Source organism: Oncorhynchus clarkii, chromosome 19 (genome assembly GCF_045791955.1).
Source record: "Oncorhynchus clarkii lewisi isolate Uvic-CL-2024 chromosome 19, UVic_Ocla_1.0, whole genome shotgun sequence".
In the NCBI taxonomy this organism is placed as follows: Eukaryota; Metazoa; Chordata; class Actinopteri; order Salmoniformes; family Salmonidae; genus Oncorhynchus; species Oncorhynchus clarkii.
The window spans coordinates 61,975,786-61,997,085 of record NC_092165.1 but is presented as its reverse complement, the minus strand read 5'-3'; the positions used below and the strand labels follow the sequence as shown (position 1 = coordinate 61,997,085).

The window sequence follows — 21,300 nt, the reverse complement described above, 5'->3', positions numbered from 1 at the left end:
TAGGTAACAGACTGATGGGGGTCTCTGCTAATAGGTAACAGACTGATGGGGGTCTCTCTGCTAATAGGTAACAGACTGATGGGGGTCTCTCTGCTAATAGGTAACAGACTGATGGAGGTCTCTCTGCTAATAGGTAACAGACAGATGGAGGTCTCTCTGCTAATAGGTAACAGACTGATGGAGGTCTCTCTGCTAATAGGTAACAGACTGATGGGGGTCTCTGCTAATAGGTAACAGACTGATGGGGGTCTCTGCTAATAGGTAACAGACAGATGGGGGTCTCTCTGCTAATAGGTAACAGACTGATGTGGGTCTCTACTAATAGGTAACAGACAGATGGGGGTCTCTCTGCTAATAGGTAACAGACTGATGTGGGTCTCTAGTAATAGGTAACAGACAGATGGAGGTCTCTCTGCTAATAGGTAACAGACTGATGTGGGTCTCTACTAATAGGTAACAGACAGATGGGGGTCTCTCTGCTAATAGGTAACAGACAGATGGGGGTCTCTCTGCTAATAGGTAACAGAAAGATGGGGGTCTCTCTGCTAATAGGTAACAGACAGATGGGGGTCTCTCTGCTAATTGGTAACAGACAGATGGGGGTCTCTGCTAATAGGTAACAGACAGATGGAGGTCTCTCTGCTAATAGGTAACAGACTGATGGGGGTCTCTCTGCTAATAGGTAACATACAGATAGGGGTCTCTCTGCTAATAGGTAACAGACTGATGGGGGTCTCTCTGCTAATAGGTAACAGACTGATGGGGGTCTCTCTGCTAATAGGTAACAGACAGATGGGGGTCTCTCTGCTAATAGGTAACAGACTGATGGGGGTCTCTCTGCTAATAGGTAACAGACTGATGGGGGTCTCTCTGCTAATAGGTAACAGACAGATAGGGGTCTCTCTGCTAATAGGTAACAGACTGATGGGGGTCTCTCTGCTAATAGGTAACAGACTGATGGGGGTCTCTCTGCTAATAGGTAACAGACAGATGGGGGTCTCTCTGCTAATAGGTAACAGACTGATGGGGGTCTCTCTGCTAATAGGTAACAGACAGATGGGGGTCTCTCTGCTAATAGGTAACAGACTGATGGTGGTCTCTCTGCTAATAGGTAACAGACTGATGGGGGTCTCTCTGCTAATAGGTAACAGACTGATGGGGGTCTCTCTGCTAATAGGTAACAGACAGATGGGGGTCTCTCTGCTAATAGGTAACAGACAGATGGGGGTCTCTCTGCTAATAGGTAACAGACAGATGGGGGTCTCTGCTAATAGGTAACAGACAGATGGGGGTCTCTGCTAATAGGTAACAGACAGATGGGGGTCTCTCTGCTAATAGGTAACAGACTGATGGGGGTCTCTCTGCTAATAGGTAACAGACAGATGGGGGTCTCTCTGCTAATAGGTAACAGACTGATGGGGGTCTCTCTGCTAATAGGTAACAGACAGATGGTGGTCTCTCTGCTAATAGGTAACAGACAGATGGGGGTCTCTCTGCTAATAGGTAACAGACTGATGGGGGTCTCTCTGCTAATAGGTTAACAGAATGATGGGGGTCTCTCTGCTAATAGGTAACAGACTGATGGGGTCTCTCTGCTAATAGGTAACAGACTGATGGGGGTCTCTGCTAATAGCTATCAGACTGATGGAGGTCTCTATGTTAATAGGTATCAGACAGAGGGGGGTCTCTCTGCTAATAGGTAACAGACTGATGGGGGTCTCTCTGCTAATAGGTAACAGACTGATGGGGGTCTCTGCCAATAGGTTAACACACTGATGGGGGTCTCTGCTAATAGGTAACAGACTGATGGGGGTCTCTCTGCTAATAGGTAACAGACAGATGGGGGTCTCTGCTAATAGGTAACAGACTGATGGGGGTCTCTCTGCTAATAGGTAACAGACAGATGGGGGTCTCTGATAATAGGTAACAGACTGATGGGGGTCTCTCTGCTAATAGGTAACAGACAGATGGGGGTCTCTCTGCTAATAGGTAACAGACTGATGGGGGTCTCTCTGCTAATAGGTAACAGACTGATGGAGGTCTCTGCTAATAGGTAACAGACTGATGGGGGTCTCTCTGCTAATAGGTAACAGACTGATGGGGGTCTCTGCTAATAGGTAACAGACTGATGGAGGTCTCTCTGCTAATAGGTAACAGACTGATGGAGGTCTCTGCTAATAGGTAACAGACTGATGGGGGTCTCTCTGCTAATAGGTAACAGACTGATGGGGTCTCTCTGCTAATAGGTAACAGACAGATGGGGGTCTCTCTGCTAATAGGTAACAGACTGATGGGGGTCTCTCTGCTAATAGGTAACATACTGATGGGGGTCTCTCTGCTAATAGGTTAACAGACGGATGGGGGTCTCTCTGCTAATAGGTAACATACTGATGGGGGTCTCTCTGCTAATAGGTTAACAGAATGATGGGGGTCTCTCTGCTAATAGGTAACAGACTGATGGGGTCTCTCTGCTAATAGGTAACAGACTGATGGGGGTCTCTCTGCTAATAGGTAACAGACTGATGGGGGTCTCTCTGCTAATAGGTAACATACTGATGGGGGTCTCTCTGCTAATAGGTTAACAGACTGATGGGGGTCTCTCTGCTAATAGGTAACATACTGATGGGGGTCTCTCTGCTAATAGGTTAACAGAATGATGGGGGTCTCTCTGCTAATAGGTAACAGACTGATGGGGTCTCTCTGCTAATAGGTAACAGACTGATGGGGGTCTCTGCTAATAGCTATCAGACTGATGGAGGTCTCTATGTTAATAGGTATCAGACAGAGGGGGGTCTCTCTGCTAATAGGTAACAGACTGATGGGGGTCTCTCTGCTAATAGGTAACAGACTGATGGGGGTCTCTCTGCTAATAGGTAACAGACTGATGGGGGTCTCTGCCAATAGGTTAACACACTGATGGGGGTCTCTGCTAATAGGTTAACAGACTGATGGGGTCGCTCTGCTAATAGGTAACATACTGATGGAGGTCTCTACTAATAGGTAACAGACTGATGGGGGTCTCTATGCTAATAGGTAACAGACTGATGGGGGTCTCTGCTAATAGGTAACAGACTGATGGGGGTCTCTATGCTAATAGGTAACAGACAGATGGGGTCTCTGCTAAAAGGTAACAGACTGATGGGGGTCTCTCTGCTAATAGGTAGCAGACTGATGGGGGTCTCTCTGCTAATAGGTAACAGACTGATGGGGTCTCTCTGCTAATAGGTAACAGACTGATGGGAGTCTCTGCTAATAGGTAACAGACTGATGGAGGTCTCTATGTTAATAGGTATCAGACAGAGGGGGGTCTCTCTGCTAATAGGTAACAGCCTGTTTGGGTCTCTCTGCTAATAGGTAACAGACTGATGGGGGTCTCTGCAAATAGGTTAACACACTGATGGGGGTCTCTACTAATAGGTTAACAGACTGATGGGGTCGATCTGCTAATAGGTAACAGACTGATGGGGGTCTCTATGCTAATAGGTAACAGACTGATGGGGGTCTCTATGCTAATAGGTAACAGACTGACGGGGGTCTCTCTACTAGTAGGTAACAGACTGATGGGGGTCTCTCTGCTAATAGGTAACAGACGGATGGGGGTCTCTGCTAATAGGTAACAGACTGATGGGGGTCTCTGCGAATAGGTAACAGACTGATGGGGGTCTCTCTGCTAATAGGTAACAGACTGATGGGGGTCTCTATGCTAATAGGTAACAGACTGATGGGGGTCTCTCTGCTAATAGGTAAAATACTGATGGGTCTCTCTGCTAATAGGTAACAGACTGATGGGGGTCTCTCTGCTAATAGGTAACAGACTGATGGGGGTCTCTCTGCTAATAGGTAACATACTGATGGGGGTCTCTCTGCTAATAGGTTAACAGACGGATGGGGGTCTCTCTGCTAATAGGTAACATACTGATGGGGGTCTCTCTGCTAATAGGTTAACAGAATGATGGGGGTCTCTCTGCTAATAGGTAACAGACTGATGGGGTCTCTCTGCTAATAGGTAACAGACTGATGGGGGTCTCTCTGCTAATAGGTAACAGACTGATGGGGGTCTCTCTGCTAATAGGTAACATACTGATGGGGGTCTCTCTGCTAATAGGTTAACAGACTGATGGGGGTCTCTCTGCTAATAGGTAACATACTGATGGGGGTCTCTCTGCTAATAGGTTAACAGAATGATGGGGGTCTCTCTGCTAATAGGTAACAGACTGATGGGGTCTCTCTGCTAATAGGTAACAGACTGATGGGGGTCTCTGCTAATAGCTATCAGACTGATGGAGGTCTCTATGTTAATAGGTATCAGACAGAGGGGGGTCTCTCTGCTAATAGGTAACAGACTGATGGGGGTCTCTCTGCTAATAGGTAACAGACTGATGGGGGTCTCTCTGCTAATAGGTAACAGACTGATGGGGGTCTCTCTGCTAATAGGTAGCAGACTGATGGGGGTCTCTCTGCTAATAGGTAACAGACTGATGGGGTCTCTCTGCTAATAGGTAACAGACTGATGGGAGTCTCTGCTAATAGGTAACAGACTGATGGAGGTCTCTATGTTAATAGGTATCAGACAGAGGGGGGTCTCTCTGCTAATAGGTAACAGCCTGTTTGGGTCTCTCTGCTAATAGGTAACAGACTGATGGGGGTCTCTGCAAATAGGTTAACACACTGATGGGGGTCTCTACTAATAGGTTAACAGACTGATGGGGTCGATCTGCTAATAGGTAACAGACTGATGGGGGTCTCTATGCTAATAGGTAACAGACTGATGGGGGTCTCTATGCTAATAGGTAACAGACTGACGGGGGTCTCTCTACTAGTAGGTAACAGACTGATGGGGGTCTCTCTGCTAATAGGTAACAGACGGATGGGGGTCTCTGCTAATAGGTAACAGACTGATGGGGGTCTCTGCGAATAGGTAACAGACTGATGGGGGTCTCTCTGCTAATAGGTAACAGACTGATGGGGGTCTCTATGCTAATAGGTAACAGACTGATGGGGGTCTCTCTGCTAATAGGTAAAATACTGATGGGTCTCTCTGCTAATAGGTAACAGACTGATGGGGGTCTCTCTGCTAATAGGTAACAGACTGATGGGGGTCTCTCTGCTAATAGGTAACATACTGATGGGGGTCTCTCTGCTAATAGGTTAACAGACGGATGGGGGTCTCTCTGCTAATAGGTAACATACTGATGGGGGTCTCTCTGCTAATAGGTTAACAGAATGATGGGGGTCTCTCTGCTAATAGGTAACAGACTGATGGGGTCTCTCTGCTAATAGGTAACAGACTGATGGGGGTCTCTCTGCTAATAGGTAACAGACTGATGGGGGTCTCTCTGCTAATAGGTAACATACTGATGGGGGTCTCTCTGCTAATAGGTTAACAGACTGATGGGGGTCTCTCTGCTAATAGGTAACATACTGATGGGGGTCTCTCTGCTAATAGGTTAACAGAATGATGGGGGTCTCTCTGCTAATAGGTAACAGACTGATGGGGTCTCTCTGCTAATAGGTAACAGACTGATGGGGGTCTCTGCTAATAGCTATCAGACTGATGGAGGTCTCTATGTTAATAGGTATCAGACAGAGGGGGGTCTCTCTGCTAATAGGTAACAGACTGATGGGGGTCTCTCTGCTAATAGGTAACAGACTGATGGGGGTCTCTCTGCTAATAGGTAACAGACTGATGGGGGTCTCTGCCAATAGGTTAACACACTGATGGGGGTCTCTGCTAATAGGTTAACAGACTGATGGGGTCGCTCTGCTAATAGGTAACATACTGATGGAGGTCTCTACTAATAGGTAACAGACTGATGGGGGTCTCTATGCTAATAGGTAACAGACTGATGGGGGTCTCTGCTAATAGGTAACAGACTGATGGGGGTCTCTATGCTAATAGGTAACAGACAGATGGGGTCTCTGCTAAAAGGTAACAGACTGATGGGGGTCTCTCTGCTAATAGGTAGCAGACTGATGGGGGTCTCTCTGCTAATAGGTAACAGACTGATGGGGTCTCTCTGCTAATAGGTAACAGACTGATGGGAGTCTCTGCTAATAGGTAACAGACTGATGGAGGTCTCTATGTTAATAGGTATCAGACAGAGGGGGGTCTCTCTGCTAATAGGTAACAGCCTGTTTGGGTCTCTCTGCTAATAGGTAACAGACTGATGGGGGTCTCTGCAAATAGGTTAACACACTGATGGGGGTCTCTACTAATAGGTTAACAGACTGATGGGGTCGATCTGCTAATAGGTAACATACTGATGGAGGTCTCTACTAATAGGTAACAGACTGATGGGGGTCTCTATGCTAATAGGTAACAGACTGATGGGGGTCTCTATGCTAATAGGTAACAGACTGACGGGGGTCTCTCTACTAGTAGGTAACAGACTGATGGGGGTCTCTCTGCTAATAGGTAACAGACGGATGGGGGTCTCTGCTAATAGGTAACAGACTGATGGGGGTCTCTGCGAATAGGTAACAGACTGATGGGGGTCTCTCTGCTAATAGGTAACAGACTGATGGGGGTCTCTATGCTAATAGGTAACAGACTGATGGGGGTCTCTCTGCTAATAGGTAAAATACTGATGGGGGTCTCTCTGCTAATAGGTAACAGACTGATGGGGGTCTCTCTGCTAATAGGTAACAGACTGATGGGGTCTCTCTGCTAATAGGTAACATACTGATGGGTCTCTCTGCTAATAGGTAACAGACTGATGGGGGTCTCTCTGCTAATAGGTAACAGACTGATGGGGGTCTCTCTGCTAATAGGTAACAGACTGATGGGGGTCTCTCTGCTAATAGGTAACAGACTGATGGGGTTGTCTGCAAATAGGTAACAGTATGATGGGGGTCTCTGCTAATAGGTAACAGACTGATGGGTGTCTCTGCTAATAGGTAACAGACTGATAGGGGTCTCTCTGCTAATAGGTAACAGACTGATGGGGGGTCTCTCTGCTAATAGGTCAACAGACGGATGGGGATCTCTCTGATAATAGTTTAACAGACTGATGGGGGTCTCTCTGCTAATAGGTAACAGTATGATGGGGGTCTCTCTGCTAATAGGTAACAGACAGATGGGGGTCTCTGCTAATAGGTAACAGACTGATGGGGGTCTCTCTGCTAATAGGTAACAGACAGATGGGGGTCTCTCTGCTAATAGGTAACAGACTGATGGGGGTCTCTCTGCTAATAGGTAACAGACTGATGGAGGTCTCTGCTAATAGGTAACAGACTGATGGGGGTCTCTCTGCTAATAGGTAACAGACTGATGGGGGTCTCTGCTAATAGGTAACAGACTGATGGAGGTCTCTGCTAATAGGTAACAGACTGATGGGGGTCTCTCTGCTAATAGGTAACAGACTGATGGGGGTCTCTCTGCTAATAGGTAACAGACAGATGGGGGTCTCTCTGCTAATAGGTAACAGACTGATGGGGGTCTCTCTGCTAATAGGTAACATACTGATGGGGGTCTCTCTGCTAATAGGTTAACAGAATGATGGGGGTCTCTCTGCTAATAGGTAACAGACTGATGGGGTATCTCTACTAATAGGTAACAGACAGATGGGGGTCTCTCTGCTAATAGGTAACAGACTGATGGTGGTCTCTCTGCTAATAGGTAACAGACTGATGGGGGTCTCTCTGCTAATAGGTAACAGACTGATGGGGGTCTCTCTGCTAATAGGTAACAAACTGATGGGGGTCTCTCTGCTAATAGGTTAACAGAATGATGGGGGTCTCTCTGCTAATAGGTAACAGACTGATGGGGTCTCTCTGCTAATAGGTAACAGACTGATGGGGGTCTCTGCTAATAGGTAACAGACTGATGGAGGTCTCTATGTTAATAGGTATCAGACAGAGGGGGGTCTCTCTGCTAATAGGTAACAGACTGATGGGGGTCTCTCTGCTAATAGGTAACAGACTGATGGGGGTCTCTGCCAATAGGTTAACACACTGATGGGGGTCTCTGCTAATAGGTTAACAGACTGATGGGGTCGCTCTGCTAATAGGTAACATACTGATGGAGGTCTCTACTAATAGGTAACAGACTGATGGGGGTCTCTATGCTAATAGGTAACAGACTGATGGGGGTCTCTGCTAATAGGTAACAGACTGATGGGGGTCTCTATTCTAATAGGTAACAGACAGATGGGGTCTCTGCTAATAGGTAACAGACTGATTGGGGTCTCTCTGCTAATAGGTAACAGACTGATGGGGGTCTCTCTGCTAATAGGTAACAGACTTATGGGGTCTCTCTGCTAATAGGTAACAGACTGATGGAGGTCTCTATGTTAATAGGTATCAGACAGAGGGGGGTCTCTCTGCTAATAGGTAACAGACTGATTGGGGTCTCTGCAAATAGGTTAACACACTGATGGGGGTCTCTGCTAATAGATTAACAGACTGATGGGGTCGCTCTGTAATAGGTAACAGACTGATGGAGGTCTCTACTAATAGGTAACAGACTGGTGGGGGTCTCTATGCTAATAGGTAACAGACTGATGGAGGTCTCTATGCTAATAGGTAACAGACTGACGGGGGTCTCTCTACTAGTAGGTAACAGACTGATGGGGGTCTCTCTGCTAATAGGTAACAGACGGATGGGGGTCTCTCTGCTAAGAGGTAACAGACTGATGGGGGTCTCTGCTAATAGGAAACAGACTGATGGGGGTCTCTCTGCTAATAGGTAACAGACTGATGGAGGTCTCTGCTAATAGGTAACAGACTGATGGGGGTCTCTCTGCTAATAGGTAACAGACTGATGGGGGTCTCTGCTAATAGGTAACAGACTGATGGAGGTCTCTCTGCTAATAGGTAACAGACTGATGGAGGTCTCTGCTAAAAGGTAACAGACTGATGGGGGTCTCTATGCTAATAGGTAACAGACTGATGGGGGTCTCTGCTAATAGGTAACAGACTGATGGGGGTCTCTATGCTAATAGGTAACAGACAGATGGGGTCTCTGCTAATAGGAAACAGACTGATTGGGGTCTCTCTGCTAATAGGTAACAGACTGATGGGGGTCTCTCTGCTAATAGGTAACAGACTTATGGGGTCTCTCTGCTAATAGTTAACAGACTGATGGAGGTCTCTATGTTAATAGGTATCAGACAGAGGGGGGTCTCTCTGCTAATAGGTAACAGACTGATTGGGGTCTCTGCAAATAGGTTAACACACTGATGGGGGTCTCTGCTAATAGATTAACAGACTGATGGGGTCGCTCTGTAATAGGTAACAGACTGATGGAGGTCTCTACTAATAGGTAACAGACTGATGGGGGTCTCTATGCTAATAGGTAACAGACTGATGGGGGTCTCTATGCTAATAGGTAACAGACTGACGGGGGTCTCTCTACTAGTAGGTAACAGACTGATGGGGGTCTCTCTGCTAATAGGTAACAGACGGATGGGGGTCTCTCTGCTAATAGGTAACAGACTGATGGGGGTCTCTGCTAATAGGAAACAGACTGATGGGGGTCTCTCTGCTAATAGGTAACAGACTGATGGAGGTCTCTGCTAATAGGTAACAGACTGATGGGGGTCTCTCTGCTAATAGGTAACAGACTGATGGGGGTCTCTGCTAATAGGTAACAGACTGATGGAGGTCTCTCTGCTAATAGGTAACAGACTGATGGAGGTCTCTGCTAATAGGTAACAGACTGATGGGGGTCTCTCTGCTAATAGGTAACAGACTGATGGGGGTCTCTCTGCTAATAGGTAACAGACAGATGGGGGTCTATCTGCTAATAGGTAACAGACTGATGGGGGTCTCTCTGCTAATAGGTAACATACTGATGGGGGTCTCTCTGCTAATAGGTTAACAGACGGATGGGGGTCTCTCTGCTAATAGGTAACATACTGATGGGGGTCTCTCTGCTAATAGGTTAACAGAATGATGGGGGTCTCTCTGCTAATAGGTAACAGACTGATGGGGTCTCTCTGTTAATAGGTAACAGACAGATCGGGGTCTCTCTGCTAATAGGTAACAGACTGATGGGGGTCTCTCTGCTAATAGGTAACAGACTGATGGGGGTCTCTGCCAATAGGTTAACAGACTGATGGGGGTCTCTGCTAATAGGTTAACAGACTGATGGGGTCGCTCTGCTAATAGGTAACATACTGATGGAGGTCTCTACTAATAGGTAACAGACTGATGGGGGTCTCTATGCTAATAGGTAACAGACTGATGGGGGTCTCTGCTAATAGGTAACAGACTGATGGGGGTCTCTATGCTAATAGGTAACAGACAGATGGGGTCTCTGCTAAAAGGTAACAGACTGATGGGGGTCTCTCTGCTAATAGGTAACAGACTGATGGGGGTCTCTCTGCTAATAGGTAACAGACTGATGGGGTCTCTCTGCTAATAGGTAACAGACTGATGGGAGTCTCTGCTAATAGGTAACAGACGGATGGGGGTCTCTGCTAATAGGTAACAGACTGATGGGGGTCTCTATGCTAATAGGTAACAGACTGATGGGGGTCTCTCTGCTAATAGGTAACAGAGTGATGGGGGTCTCTATGCTAATAGGTAATAGACTGATGGGGGTCTCTCTGCTAATAGGTAACATACTGATGGGTTTCTCTGCTAATAGGTAACAGACTGATGGGGGTCTCTCTGCTAATAGGTAACAGACTGATGGGGGTCTCTCTGCTAATAGGTAACAGACTGATGGGGGTCTCTCTGCTAATAGGTAACAGACTGATGGGGTTGTCTGCAAATAGGTAACAGTATGATGGGGGTCTCTGCTAATAGGTAACAGACTGATGGGTGTCTCTGCTAATAGGTAACAGACTGATAGGGGTCTCTCTGCTAATAGCTAACAGACTGATGGGGGGTCTCTCTGCTAATAGGTCAACAGACGGATGGGGATCTCTCTGCTAATAGTTTAACAGACTGATGGGGGTCTCTCTGCTAATAGGTAACAGTATGATGGGGGTCTCTCTGCGAATAGGTAACAGACTGATGGGGGTCTCTCTGCTAATAGGTAACAGACAGATGGGGGTCTCTGCTAATAGGTAACAGACTGATGGGGGTCTCTCTGCTAATAGGTAACAGACAGATGGGGGTCTCTCTGCTAATAGGTAACAGACTGATGGGGGTCTCTCTGCTAATAGGTAACAGACTGATGGAGGTCTCTGCTAATAGGTAACAGACTGATGGGGGTCTCTCTGCTAATAGGTAACAGACTGATGGGGGTCTCTGCTAATAGGTAACAGACTGATGGAGGTCTCTCTGCTAATAGGTAACAGACTGATGGAGGTCTCTGCTTATAGGTAACAGACTGATGGGGGTCTCTCTGCTAATAGGTAACAGACTGATGGGGGTCTCTGCCAATAGGTTAACACACTGATGGGGGTCTCTGCTAATAGGTTAACAGACTGATGGGGTCGCTCTGCTAATAGGTAACATACTGATGGAGGTCTCTACTAATAGGTAACAGACTGATGGGGGTCTCTGCTAATAGGTAACAGACTGATGGGGGTCTCTATGCTAATAGGTAACAGACAGATGGGGTCTCTGCTAAAAGGTAACAGACTGATGGGGGTCTCTCTGCTAATAGGTAACAGACTGATGGGGGTCTCTCTGCTAATAGGTAACAGACGGATGGGGGTCTCTATGCTAATAGGTAACAGACTGATGGGGGTCTCTGCTAATAGGTAACAGACTGATGGGGGTCTCTATGCTAATAGGTAACAGACAGATGGGGTCTCTGCTAAAAGGTAACAGACTGATGGGGGTCTCTCTGCTAATAGGTAACAGACTGATGGGGGTCTCTCTGCTAATAGGTAACAGACGGATGGGGATCTCTGCTAATAGGTAACAGACTGATGGGGGTCTCTGCGAATAGGTAACAGACTGATGGGGGTCTCTCTGCTAATAGGTAACAGACTGATGGGGGTCTCTATGCTAATAGGTAATAGACTGATGGGGGTCTCTCTGCTAATAGGTAACATACTGATGGGTTTCTCTGCTAATAGGTAACAGACTGATGGGGGTCTCTCTGCTAATAGGTAACAGACTGATGGGGGTCTCTCTGCTAATAGGTAACAGACTGATGGGGGTCTCTCTGCTAATAGGTAACAGACTGATGGGGTTGTCTGCAAATAGGTAACAGTATGATGGGGGTCTCTGCTAATAGGTAACAGACTGATGGGTGTCTCTGCTAATAGGTAACAGACTGATAGGGGTCTCTTTGCTAATATCTAACAGACTGATGGGGGGTCTCTCTGCTAATAGGTCAACAGACGGATGGGGATCTCTCTGCTAATAGTTTAACAGACTGATGGGGGTCTCTCTGCTAATAGGTAACAGTATGATGGGGGTCTCACTGCTAATAGGTAACAGACTGATGGGGGTCTCTCTGCTAATAGGTAACAGACTGATGGGGTTGTCTGCAAATAGGTAACAGTATGATGGGGGTCTCTCTGCTAATAGGTAACAGACAGATGGGGGTCTCTGCTAATAGGTAACAGACTGATGGGGGTCTCTCTGCTAATAGGTAACAGACAGATGGGGGTCTCTCTGCTAATAGGTAACAGACTGATGGGGGTCTCTCTGCTAATAGGTAACAGACTGATGGAGGTCTCTGCTAATAGGTAACAGACTGATGGGGGTCTCTCTGCTAATAGGTAACAGACTGATGGGGGTCTCTGCTAATAGGTAACAGACTGATGGAGGTCTCTCTGCTAATAGGTAACAGACTGATGGAGGTCTCTGCTAATAGGTAACAGACTGATGGGGGTCTCTCTGCTAATAGGTAACAGACTGATGGGGGTCTCTCTGCTAATAGGTAACAGACAGATGGGGGTCTCTCTGCTAATAGGTAACAGACTGATGGTGGTCTCTCTGCTAATAGGTAACAGACTGATGGGGGTCTCTCTGCTAATAGGTAACAGACTGATGGGGGTCTCTCTGCTAATAGGTAACAAACTGATGGGGGTCTCTCTGCTAATAGGTTAACAGAATGATGGGGGTCTCTCTGCTAATAGGTAACAGACTGATGGGGTCTCTCTGCTAATAGGTAACAGACTGATGGGGGTCTCTGCTAATAGGTAACAGACTGATGGAGGTCTCTATGTTAATAGGTATCAGACAGAGGGGGGTCTCTCTGCTAATAGGTAACAGACTGATGGGGGTCTCTCTGCTAATAGGTATCAGACTGATGGGGGTCTCTGCCAATAGGTTAACACACTGATGGGGGTCTCTGCTAATAGGTTAACAGACTGATGGGGTCGCTCTGCTAATAGGTAACATACTGATGGAGGTCTCTACTAATAGGTAACAGACTGATGGGGGTCTCTATGCTAATAGGTAACAGACTGATGGGGGTCTCTGCTAATAGGTAACAGACTGATGGGGGTCTCTATGCTAATAGGTAACAGACAGATGGGGTCTCTGCTAATAGGTAACAGACTGATGGGGGTCTCTCTGCTAATAGGTAACAGACTGATGGGGGTCTCTGCTAATAGGTAACAGGCTGATGGGGGTCTCTCTGCTAATAGGTAACAGACTGATGGGGGTCTCTCTGCTAATAGGTAACATACTGATGGGTCTCTCTGCTAATAGGTAACAGACTGATGGGGGGTCTCTCTGCTAATAGGTTAACAGACGGATGGGGATCTCTCTGCTAATAGTTTAACAGACTGATGGGGGTCTCTCTGCTAATAGGTAACAGACTGATGGGGGTCTCTCTGCTAATAGGTAACAGACGGAGGGGGGTCTCTCTGCTAATAGGTAACAGACAGATGGGGGTCTCTCTGCTAATAGGTAACAGGGTCTCTCTGCTGGTTTCTCTGCTAGTTACACAGGGTCTTATGTTACATGTTGTTTTGATGGTTAATGACCGATGTCATTAGTGGAAGAGGAAAAAGTCTGCCATTAAGACAAAGCCACATCAGACAGCTGAGACAGGAAGTCACGGTCTGGCAAATCTCTGCCCTGTAGGAGCTCTCGCTCACACACACACACACACACACACACGCGCACACACACACACACACACACACGCACGCGCGCACACACGCACGCACACACACACGAGCACACACACACACACACACACACAGACACACACACACACGTACGCACACACACACGCGCACACACACACGCACGTACGCGCACACGAACACACACGCACGCACACACACACGCGCACACACACGCGCACAGAGAGAGTGTTATGAAGCCTCTAAGTCCTTACCCAGCTCTATACAGAGGAATGTCTATTCCGCCAACCAACAAGGCACAGATTTTGTAACTACCACATGACCTCATCGTTTGGGTGTGTGCGTGCGATGGGCATTGCAGATGGTTGGAATACATAGCAGCTCTCTCTGAGGAGGAGGAGGATTTGGGTTATTACCAAGGTTTTAGCATACTGTAGTAGAATCTCTGAAATCTCTTTTTTCCTTCCCACAAATAGCCTTGATACATATGTGTCGGTCTAACCGGAAAGTAAGGAAGGCATTTTCCACTTATTATAGAGTCACGCTTCATTTAGCCAGAATGGCAGAAATATGCCGTAATGGGGCATCTGCTCTGCTCATTCGTCTGCTCTGTCCATTTCAACAGCTTGTCCATTTCAACAGCTTGTCCATTTCAACAGCTTGTCCATTTCAACAGCTTGTCCATAACAGGCTCAGTACAGGCTTTATGCAACACTTTCAGAAATGTAAAGATTACAACTGGGAAGGCAGTTTATGTTTATTTATTATCTGTTATTCTATTGAAATCACGAAGAATGTATCAGATCAGCTGTGCAATCTTGCTCAAGAATGAGGATTGTTGTCCTTTCAGGATGTATCTGTAATTGAGGAATATAATGACGTAAATAAAACCCAGAGGTTATCCAACCCAGATGTTATCCAACCCAGATGTTATCCAACCCAGAGGTTATCCAACCCAGAGGTTTTCCAACCCAGACGTTTTCCAACCCAGAGGTTAACCAACCCAGAGGTTATCCAACCCAGAGGTTTTCCAACCCAGAGGTTATCCAACCCAGAGGTTTTCCAACCCAGAGGTTATCCAACCCAGAGGTTATCCAACCCAGAGGTTAACCAACCCAGAGGTTATCCAACCCAGAGGTTTTCCAACCCAGAGGTTATCCAACCCAGAGGTTATCCAACCCAGAGCTATGTACAAAATTAAATGCAACATGTAACAATTTCAAAGATTTTACTGAGTTACAGTTCAATAAGGAAATCAGTCAATTAAAATAAATAAATTAGGCCCTAATCTATGGATTTCACATGACTGGGAATACAGATGTCCATCTGTTGGTCACAGATACCTTAAACACAAGTAGGGGTGTGGATCAGAAAACCAGTCAGTATCTGGTGTGACCATTTACCTCATGCAGTGTGACACATCTCCTTCACACAGAGTTGATCAGGCTGTTGATTGTGGTCTGTGGAATGTTGTCCCACTCCTCTTCAATGGCTGTATGACAACACATCTCCTTCACATAGAGTTGATCAGGCTGTTGATTGTGGTTTATGGAATGTTGTCCCACTCCTCTTGAACGGCTGTGTGAGAAGTTCCTGGATATTGGCAGGAACTGGAGCACGCTGTCGTACACGTCGATCCAGAGCATCCCAAACATGCTCAATGGGTGACATGTCTGGTGAGTATGCAGGCCATGGAAGAACTGGGACATTTTCAGCTTCCAGGAAATGTGTACAGATCCTAGCGACATGGGGCTGTGCATTATCATGCTGAAACATGAGGTGATGGCGGCGGATGAATGGCACGACAATGGGCCTCAAGATCTCGTCACGGTATCTCTGTTCATTCAAATTGCCATCAATAAAATGCAATTGTGTTCGTTGTCTGTAGCTTATGCCTGCCCATACCATAACCCCACCACCACCATGGGGCACTCTGTTTACAACGTTGACATTAGCAAACCACTCGCCCACTGGATGGTCTGCCATCTGCCATGTACAGTTGAAACCGGGATTCATCCGTGAAGAGCACACTTCTCCAGCGTTCCAGTGGTCATGAAAGTTGCCCATTGAAGTCTGTTACGATGCCGAAGTGCAGTCAGGTCAAGACCCTGGTGAGGACAACGAGCACACAGATGAGCTTCCCTGAGACGGTTTCTGACAGTTTGTGCAAAAATTCTGCTGTTGTGCAAACCCGTCAGCTGTCATGGGCTGGCGTGGTTACACGTGGTCTGCAGTTGTGAGACCGGTTGGATGTACTGCCAAATTCTCTGAACAACGTTGGAAGCGGCTTATGGTAGAGAAATGAACATTACATTTTCTGGCAACAGCTCTGTTGGACATTACCTGCTGCCAAGATGCCAATTTCACGCTCCCTCAGAACTTCAGGCATCTGTGGCATTATGTTGTGTGACAAAACTGCACATTTTTAGAGTGGTCTTTTATTGTCCCCAGCACAAGGTACACCTGTGTAATGATCATGCTGTTTAATCAGCTTCTTGATATGCCACACCTGTCAGGTGGATGCATTATTTTGGCAAAAGGAGAAATGCTCACTAACAGGGATGTAAACAGATGTGTGTGCAAAATTTGAGAGAAATATGTTTTTTTTTGTGCGTATGGGACATTTCATTTGTTTTATTTCAGCTCATGAAACATGGGACCAACACTTTACATGTTGAGTTTCTATTTTTGTTCAGTATACTAGTGGTCAGTGTTTCAACCGCCAACAATTGCTAATAACCGCAACTGTCACACTCTGACCATTATTTGCGCTGTTTGTGTCTATGTTTTGTTTGGTCAGGGTGTGATATGAGTGGGCATTCTATGTTGCATGTCTAGTTAGTCTGTTTCTATGTGTTTTGGCCTGATACGGTTCTCAATCAGTGGCAGGTGTTTGTCGTTGTCTCTGATTGGGAGCCATATTTAGGTAGCCTGTTTTGTATTGTGGTTTGTGGGTTATTGTCTATGTGATGTTGCATGTTAGTTAGTTAGTTAGTTAGTTAGTTAGTTAGTTAGTTAGTTAGTTAGTTAGTTAGTTAGTTAGTTAGTTAGTTAGTAATTAAAAGTATGTATTCACACCACGCTGCGCTTTGATCTCTTCAATACGACGATCGTGACAGCAACCCCCTGACTACATGTGATAAAGTGAATCTGAGGCCTGCACCTGACACTAACCCACTAATATAGAAAATGCGCTAGAGGCTACAGTGAGAGACACCAGAACCTTTTTCTTTTTGACAGGAAGTGCAAGATTTATTTTGAATGACTTAAATATGTTTTCACTGATCATTCCCCAACGTTTTGTTAGGCTATTTGTCTCTAATTAGATGCATGCAGCTTCTCTTGTGTCATTATATGTTGCCCTAGAAGACTAAATCAACCATTGCTCACCAGAATAATAGTTGTCATCTCGGTTTCCTTTGCAGAGCAAAGACGTTTGGGGACCGGGGAAAAAATGTAAAAACGTTTCAGTGCAAATTTTCCCTAATGACATCAGTTTGACCGGTTGTAAGGAAATAGAATGTTGTGAAAGTGACCCAATATGTTTCTGATCAGATTTCAGGTTGGTTTGTATCCAATATTTTATGTGGTTGAAATACTATCAGCTTTTATGATTCTGATAAAGACAACACCTTTACAGACGGTCCCTAACTGTGATTGAAATACTATCAGATGTTATGATGCTGGTAAAGACAACACCTTTACAGACGGTCCCTAACTGTGATTGAAATACTGTCAGCTTTTATGATTCTGATAAAGACAACACCTTTACAGACGGTCCCTAACTGTGATTGAAATACTATCATCTTTTATGATGCTGATAAAGACAACACCTTTACAGACGGTCCCTAACTGTGATTGAAATACTATCAGATGTTATGATGCTGGTAAAGACAACACCTTTACAGACGGTCCCTAACTGTGATTGAAATACTGTCAGCTTTTATGATTCTGATAAAGACAACACCTTTACAGACGGTCCCTAACTGTGATTGAAATACTATCATCTTTTATGATGCTGATAAAGACAGCCCCTTTACAGACGGTCCCTAACTGTGATTGAAATACTATCAGATTGTATGATGCTGATAAAGACAGCACCTTTACAGACGGTCCCTAACTGTGATTGAAATACTATCAGCTTTTATGATGCTGATAAAGATAGCACCTTTACAGACGGTCCCTAACTGCACATTCACATTCTGTCAAGATGCTGAAAGAAATCATATTTCTCCACTCCTGTTCCCGTGTAAAAACTTGTACCTACATTTAGTGTAGAATTTTAATGCAAGAAATGCTTGACTCTGTATTAAGGCTGAATGAGACGTTACAGACCTACAGTCAGTGTCCACATTTCAGTTTTCATTTATCACATCTGAACAAGTTCCATAGGCCCGTTTCAAGTCTCCGTCTTGTGACTGTCGAATAGATATAGCGCCTCACAATCATCACATCATAACATACCCGCTATCACCCTCTTTAACCACGTCACCTAATCTTTCCCAAACATTACTCTTCTGGTCCTCCCTTCTCTTTATTTTCTGTCAGTGCAAGAGGCAACACTACAGTCCCTGGTTCGAATCCAGGCTAAATCACATCCGGCTGTGATTGGGAGTCCCATAGGGTGGCACACAATTGGCCCAGCGTCGTCTGTGTTTGGCCCGGGGTAGGCCGTCATTGTAAATAAGAATTTGTTCTTTACTGACTTGCCTCGTTAAAATAAAGGTTAAATAAAAATATAATAAAATGTTTAAAAAATATTCAACTCTCCATTTCGCAGTTTTTCTCTTATTGAATTCAACTCTGACATCGTCCTTTTGGCCTCAGTGGATCGAAACAACCTTTTTCTGCCCGTTCGTTCACAAAAGCATTTGGCCATTGGTGTGTAGGCTATTTGGCTCACTAAAGCTTTAGCACTAAATGACAGCTGAAAATAATTAAAGAAAAACCTCAATGTAGCCTATAGATATGAAGTGCACGAGAATGAGACATTTCTGGATGTTTTAAGGGTATCGTTTTCTCTTTATTCAACCCGAGCATCACTACTGTATCGATTTGGCTCTGGTCCAATGTATCAGAGACAGCCGAGAGTCAGGGACCGTTCTGTACTTCCCAGGGGGAAGATGCAGGTAGACCTGCTGCCCCAGCCAATCAGCAGGGTGTAACATACTTCCTTAGCCAATCAGCAGAGAGTAAGCCAGTACCGTGTGAGAGATACAGAGCCAATCATACAAAGGTTTCGAGACAACTTGATGTTGCATTCATTCAGACTGAAGATATGCAAGGACAAAAACATCTAGAATGGATATGATACATGATACAGTGCTCAACAAAATTAGAAGAACTAGGAACAGCCCACTATCCCACCAGATATACAGCCCACTATCCCACCAGATATACAACCCACTATCCCACCAGATGTACAACCCACTATCCCACCAGACATACAGCCCACTATCCCACCATATATACAGCCCACTATCCCACCAAGACAACCAGATATACAACCCACTATCCCACCAGATATACAGCCCACTATCCCACCAGATATACAGCCCACTATCCCACCAGATATACAGCCCACTATCCCACCAGATATACAGCCCACTATCCCACCAGATATACAGCCCACTATCCCACCAAGACCACCAGATATACAACCCACTATCCCACCAGGTATACAGCCCACTATCCCACCAGATATACAGCCCACTATCCCACCAAGACTACCAGATATACAACCCACTATCCCACCAGATATACAGCCCACTATCCCACCAAGACTACCAGATATACAACCCACTATCCCACCAGATATACAGCCCACTATCCCACTATCCCACCAGATATACAGCCCACTATCCCACCAGATATACAGCCCACTATCCCACCAGATACACAGCCCACTATCCCACCAGATATACAGCCCACTATCCCACCAGATATACAGCCCACTATCCCACCAGGTATACAGCCCACTATCCCACCAGATATACAGCCCACTATCCCACCAAGACTACCAGATATACAACCCACTATCCCACCAGATATACAGCCCACTATCCCACCAGATATACAGCCCACTATCCCACCAGATATACAGCCCACTATCCCACCAAGACTACCAAATATACAGCCCACTATCCCACCAAGACTAAAAGATATACAACCCACTATCCCACCAAGACTGCCAGATATACAACCCACTATCCCATCAGATATACAACCCACTATCCCTCCAGATATACAGCCCACTATCCCACTATCCCACCAGATATATAGCCAACTATCCCACCAAGACTACCAGATATACAACCCACTATCCCATCAGATATACAACCCACTATCCCACCAGATATACAGCCCACTATCCCATGAGATATACAGCCCACTATCCCACCAGATATACAGCCCACTATCCCACCAGATATACAGCCCACTATCCCACCAGATATACAGTCCACTATCCCTCCAGATATACAGCCCACTATCCCACTATCCCACCAGATATATAGCCAACTATCCCACCAAAACTACCAGATATACAACCCACTATCCCATCAGATATACAACCCACTATCCCACCAGATATACAGCCCACTATCCCATGAGATATACAGCCCACTATCCCACCAGATATACAGCCCACTATCCCACCAGATATACAGTCCACTATCCCACCAGATATACAGCCCACTATCCCACCAAGACAACCAGATATACAACCCACTATCCCACCAGATATACAGCCCACTATCCCACCAGATATACAGCCCACTATCCCACCAGATATACAGCCCACTATCCCACCAGATATACAGCCCACTATCCCTCCAGATATACAGCCCACTATCCCACTATCCCACCAGATATACAGCCCACTATCCCACCAGATATACAGCCCACTATCCCATCAGATATACAGCCCACTATCCCACCAGATATACAGCCCACTATCCCACCAGATATACAGCCCACTATCCCACCAGATATACAGCCCACTATCCCACCAAGACTACCAAATATACAGCCCACTATCCCACCAAGACTACCAGATATACAACCCACTATCCCATCAAATATACAACCCACTATCCCTCCAGATATACAGCCCACTATCCCACTATCCCACCAGATATACAGCCAACTATCCCACCAGATATACAACCCACTATCCCACCAGATATACAGCCCACTATCCCACCAGATATACAGTCCACTATCACACCAGATACACAGCCCACTATCCCACCAAGACTACCAGATATACAGCCCACTATCCCACCAAGACTACCAGATATACAACCCACTATCCCACCAAGACCACCAGATATACCAGCCACTATCCCAC

At 46.0% G+C, this 21,300-nt stretch overlaps 1 protein-coding gene across 1 annotated transcript in view; it reads right to left on the bottom strand.

The window, feature by feature from the left end:
• Positions 1 to 21,300, bottom strand: part of LOC139374397 (fibulin 5) — a 68,987-nt gene that overhangs the window by 44,768 nt on the left and 2,919 nt on the right. The gene's annotated exons all lie outside the window — the stretch shown is intronic.